Here is a 6,483-nt window from a genome sequence, read left to right as displayed (position 1 = left end):
ACCCCACGAGTCAGGCAAACACCATTGAGTCAGTGAGATGACTGCTGCAGAACCTTGATTCCACACTGGACAAGAGGGCAGAGAAGTGAATTAGGAGGCAAAGCTGTGGTCACAGTTCTGTTGGGGGCTGTTTAAATAAGCCCATTTTCATTTGAGGTAGGCTTTAAATTACAGGTTGAGTTTGTATGTTTGTATCAGGGGAGGATAGAAAAGCAGAAGTGAATGGCTTTTACACACCTTTGCCATAGAGTGCAAAGCTCTGTACTTCCTCTGAACAGAAGCCTCTCCTGTAGGAGGAGATTCCGCCTCCTAAGACTGACTTCCAGCATCCTACTTAGAAACCAAGAACTGTTTATTCTTATGAAGTTTGTTTATTGATTAATAACTGTGACTTAAATATTAAAAGCTTGAAGCAAAACAGTAAGTTAAATTTGTGTGGAAGGACTGATTTCTTCTATGATTAAAAAAGATGTCTTTGTGACTGATAGAAATTACTTCCTGGGATCTTATGGCTGGTAGAAGATGCAGCCTGGAATCCGGTTCCTTGTTCTCTTTGTCTCCAGCTGTTCATCTTAGAGACAACTTTTCCTTGTCTAAGAGCTCACTGTCCCTGTCTTCTCTGTCCACCCCCCATGTCTGTACATGTGTATTCATGTGTATACACATGTATGTAGATACTAATCTTAGGTGTTGGGTGTTATTCTTGAGGTACCATTCACTTTTTAACTATATTGAGAATTCTGTTCATTTTTGAGACAGACCCACTGTCTCATAAGGCAGTGTGGGCCAGGCTGTCTGGTCAGCTGGTCCCATGGATGGACCTCTTGACACCTTTCCAGGATGAAAATCACAAACATGGGGAATTGTACTCATCTTTTAAAATTTGGGATTTGTTTTTATTATACAGGGTAACAAAGGTGATTTTTATGCAAGGATGTATTTTACTTTTTGAGAATATCTCCACCAAAGCTGTCTGTCTCTTTCTGTCTCACCAAAATTACTTCTACAAGCTTGGTGAGAAGCAAGAGTCGTTAAGCAGTGATGTAAAACTGGATTCTATGAATGAAATGCAGATCCTTGCAACTGAGAAGCAAACACTTACTTGGCAGGGCAGCCTGGTCTCCTCTTCTTGGCATGCTGTTTCAGGTTGTCTCCAGATGTATAATAAAATAAATAATTTCCTTAATAATAGTCATAATATTTATAATTTTTTGAAATTATAATTATATAATTTCTCCCTTTCTGTTCTTCCCTCAAGTCCTCCCAAGAACCCCCTCCCTGCTCTTTCAAATGCATGGCCTTTAAATCTTTAGTTGTAATTGTGTATGTGTGTGTGTGTGTGTGTGTGTGTGTGTGAAAGGACAAACAACCAAAACAAAGAATGGCCTCCCGTCCCTGACACTAGAAACAAAAAGTAAAAAACTTAAAACCAAGTGTTTTCATGCCAGTGCTGAAAATGTTAGGTGATTGGATTCCGTTGCCTAGCATACATCCAGACACCTGGTAACAACAGGTCACATGGATACCAGAAAAGAAAAAAAAAAATCTAACATTTGCCTCAGGGAGGAATAAGCAGAACAGACTTTTATTATTTCCACGTGTTGTTTTGAATATATTATTCTGAAGAGCACTTAGCACCTTCACAGTGCTAAATTAATTTCAAATGATAATATTTTCCCTTCCTTTCTAAGATCGCGTCTGTGGGAGGATGCAGGAGGCAGGCAGCAGACTGGGGGCTTTGATCTTGCCTATAAAGTACTTCAAGTCCAAGAATTTAGGTGACAAGCCCAATTTGTTGCTGGGAAACAGACCATGGAGGTAGACTATGGTTCTATTTCACCAGTTTATAAAAACGGTATTTTTAAAGGGCTGTCCTTGCCTTTTGGAACATTTCATGTGTTTCAAATCTTTCTTAGCCCTCCAGGTTCCCTGAAGGCTGGCTGGCTGTGTAATTTCTAGGAACGTCCCAGTAACACCATTCACCTTGGTACCAGCTCTGACGGCAGGTGCGAAGTACTGCTGCTTCCATGGAGTTTATAGTGGGATCAAGGTGACTTCCCTGAAACACAACAAATGACTTCTCCTTGTACCTCCCTTGTAGCAAGTGCTGGGAGACTGGGACATGCAACTACAATAGGGTAGGGTGGTTTTCCTAGTGCAGTGACCACTCATTTCTTTGCTCCAGAGGCTATCTGGAGTTTTCTCTCCATTGCCCTATGTGTTCTCCTTTTCCTCCTATCAAAGCTGGTGGCAACAAACTGAGAACCTTCTCTGACATGCTGAGAATTTGAATTTGGGTGTTACCTCCTTCCACCTGCCACTGGCATCACAAAGACACCCAAGGGTGGAGTGACATGACATAATCTCTTACAGTCAATGGCATGGAATGGAAAGGTCAATTGGAAACAAGTACATCTGAGTTAGAAAGATAAACGGGAAGAGAAGAGTGGAAATTTGGGAACTGAAATAAAAGTACTAGGACACACCTTGTGGGAGGGATTCAGATATGAGGAAGGAGAAAGAGAGCAAGAAACAGAGAATGATAGGAACAAAGGGCATAGAGAGAGAAGACAAGAGAAGGCAGGAGGTGGTGAGGAAACAAAGGGAAGGGGAGAAAAGGAAGTGGAAAGACCAGAAAGGAGCAGTTAAAGATTAAAAAAACAAATAAAACAAAACAAAACAAAACAAAAACAACAACAAAAAAACCTAATGTGCATTCCTAGAGATAAAATTCAGTGAATGCCGTGTCACACACGAGAGAAGCTGTGTATGAACAGTTTCAGATATGAGCAAAATGGCATTTACTATGACAAAGTAGACAAGGGTAGACTTCCCTTTTTGATTTGATGGTGGTGTGGATAGTGACTACTGCTGGGCTCTCAGGTACCTACTGAAATAAAGAGCAGGTGAGTTCAGATCATTTAAACTATTAAGATCCCGAGTATTGATTTTATGCCTCGTTGCTCAAGGAGGAAATCTGATCGAAAGCAGTTAAAAGTTTAGGAATAGGTGCTTTGCTACTGCACTGGGACAGAGCTTTGATTTAATTTTGTGGGTTTTTTTTTTTTTTTTTTAATTATGTGGCAATTCATTAATGAGTCAGAATACCTATAGGTATTTAGATGGTAACTACAAAAGCTGGAATAGAATCAACAAGAGCGTTTCAGGGTGACTTAGGATTCAGATGTAAATCTGGATGAACTGAATGGAGGACTGCTTTAGCACTGGTTCCCAAAGCTTTCAGGTCAGGAGTGTGCATATGTGTTCAACACACATGTGAAATGTTTCTCTCACTGCACATATTAATCGAAAGCCATTGCAAAATGCTGACGTGTAGACAATTAGCAATTCAGGGGATTTGAAAGTGCTTAGTTCCTTGAGAAGTTTTATGAGTGTCTCCATTCTCAAGGCAGATGGTTTGTTTCACAATGAACTAACTCTCTTCATCAGTCTATCCTGTTTCCAGAGTTATTTTTTCATTCCAAGGCATCACTTAATGAATGAATATATGAGACATCGTGCCCCCCCCCATCTGTGCCATTAGGGAACTGGAACAAGGTACTGTCACATTCTCCAAGATCTGTAGCAGTCAAGTACTGTTGTGTGAATGAGCACCTGGGGCTCTTATTTATTGCAGATGGAAACAGAAAATGGGAAGACCACTTTGCAAGACAATTTGGCAATTCTCCACCAAATTGAAAACACGCCTAATATCTTATATTGTAATGTGCTCCATGGTATTTACCCAAATAAGTAGAAACCCAGTGCCCATGCAGAGTTACCCATGGCTTTATTTATAATTGACAAAATACGGAAGTGATGAAGATGTCCTTCAGAAGGTGTGAAGATTACAAAGTGTGGGACTTGAAGACAATGGGTCATTACGCAGTGCTAGAAGGAAATGAGTAATCAAACCAAGAACAGACACAGCTGATGTAAACTATTGCTAAATGAAACATGGCAGTCTGAAAATCTACACATGATGTCATTTCAACCACATGGCACTCAGACAGAATGCCATGGAAACAAATAAAGGACCACTGTGTTCTAGGAATTACAGGGTATAAAAAAGATGATCAAGTAAAAACAATATTCTTATGTCTGTTCCATATGATTCTTCAGCAGTGAAAGTATGATGCTTGTCTTGGTTAGGGTTCTATTGCTGTGAAGAGATACCATGACCATGGAAACTCTTATAAAGGATAACATTTAATTGGGGATGGCTTACAGTTTAGAGATTTAGTCCGCTATCATCAAGGAGGGAAACATAAGGACAAAAAGACATGGTGCTAGAGAGGTTGCATATAGTTCTATATCTGGATTAGTAGGTAGCAGGGGTTGGGCTGACTCTGGCTTGGGCATTTTAAACATTAAAGCCCATACCCAGTGACACACTTCCTCCAACAAGGACACACATTCTAATAGTGCTACTCCTTAGTGACCAAGTCTTCAAAGATGTGAACCCATGGGGCCATTCCTATTCAATGCAATGCATCTACCTCATTCCACAGAGTGTATCATAAATCAGGGTCCTGATGCAAACTCTCCACTTGGTGATGGTATGTTATTGTAAGTTCATTGATATTAACATGTAGGGCATTCTGCTGCAGAATTAAAAGCAGAAGAGGTTAGGAAGGTGTGAGTTGTCTGAGACCTCCTGTACTCTGCCCAGCTTCATTGTGAACTTAAATATTCTCTATAAGTGAAGTGTGTGTACTTTTTTAAAAGCAGAGAAATGCATATAAGTCTTTTTTTTTTTTGCCAAATTGTCCTCCAAAAAGTTCTATCAGTTTATTCTCACATCATTTTATGTGTTGTTTTCTCCACATCTGCTGGAAGTCTGTAGACTATTTATTTTACATATGTACTATTTCTATATGTTGAGAAACCAACATCTTATTTTTTGAATATGCATGCCTTTATTCTTAAAGCTAAGAACTTTTTCTATGTTTATCAGTTGTTTAGACTTCACCTTCACTGCCTGTTTGTATGCTTCAAAAAGTGATTTTTAATTTATTTTAATGTTTCACCTGCCAAGTATGACACATTCCGTGGTGGATCCAGTCTCATCTGGGCACATTAGAGTGTCTTATAGACTCTGTTTTGGAAAGCCAGTGTTTTTGACGCTTGCTTACCATGACCCCAAATTACTGAAACCTGTGGGCTGGAATGAAGGAAATACGTTCCTTTATACTGTTGTTTGTGAAGACCGCGGGCATCTCTTGCTTCTGACTGACTGTCAGGCGTTGCAATAGACAGAGCTTCCTGCTCCCTTTACTTCCCCCACAACTGTTTTAGTGACATTGAAATCATTTTCCCTTCCTCCAGGATAAAGGTTATAGTGTAGTCTCTTGATACCTGATTTCCACCTACCTTAAAATAGCCACTTCTGAATGGAGGTAAACTCCAAATCAAACGTTTTCATCTTTGGTCCTATGATAATTTTAGGATGTGTCCCTGGACCTTCTCCCCACTGCAGCTCCAGTACCTATAATCCCTCCACCACTGCATTTTCATCCTTTTATTATACAGTCATACTACTCTCACTACCATCACAGGAGCAATATGTCAGGAAGCACCCGATTTGCGACTACACTGGAAACTGTCCTCAACAAGTCGGCACCGACGTCAGCTCAGAGCAAGGCTAATATGCCATTCTGTCAGCGTCCGCGCACTTGATAAACATTGCTTCTGAGCAGAGGATGCAAGGAAGTTATGTAACCATTTGGAAATATGTCAACATAGCTGTGGGATTGGGGCAATTAAGCTTATGCTTCCTTACAAAGATGTAGAATAGGGTCAGAAAAGTGGGTATTTATACCCAATTTAGTGGTGGTGCAGGGAGTCAATTGGTTTGCTTAATATTTCCTTGTATGAATACAGTTGAAATTTATTCAGGAACGGATACGATACAGGAGGTCGGAAGAGAGAAAATGGGTAACAGTGAACAACACCACCGAAGGGAAAAATTAAATAAGCACCCCTATCCACCATGTGTGTGTGTGTGTGTGTGTGTGTGTGTGTGTGTGTGTGTGTGTGTGTGTGTGGTGTGGTGCTAAAGATTTTGATGACGTCTTGTTTGCTCAGTATCCTGGCTTTTTGAACTTTAAATTGCTCTACCGTTCTTTCTGCCTTTCTCAGGTGCCCTGACAGGATGCAGGGGCTTTTTGTGCAGGCAGTGGTCACGTCTCTGTAGGTGGGAGGAATATCACTGACATGTGAAGCAATCCATGGATGCATCACCTGGCTGGAGTCCTGACATTTGTCTGTGATGAACAGTGACAAGAATTCTGTCTCTTTTCGTGCCAATTTTTAGTCCTGTGCTGAGCGAGACTCCCTGGGCGCTGCTCAGTTAGGCGCACGTTAGAGATTCTTTCCTGGGCCCCAATCCTCATGGTGTTAGATTGTTGTATATTTAGTTTGATTCATATTTTAAAACAGCCCCCCTTCTCTGGTCATTGCTTGAATGTTTGGGGCACAGTC

This window comes from Mus pahari, chromosome 3 (assembly GCF_900095145.1).
Source record: "Mus pahari chromosome 3, PAHARI_EIJ_v1.1, whole genome shotgun sequence".
Classification (NCBI taxonomy): domain Eukaryota; kingdom Metazoa; phylum Chordata; class Mammalia; order Rodentia; family Muridae; genus Mus; species Mus pahari.
This window is presented reverse-complemented; position numbering follows the sequence as displayed.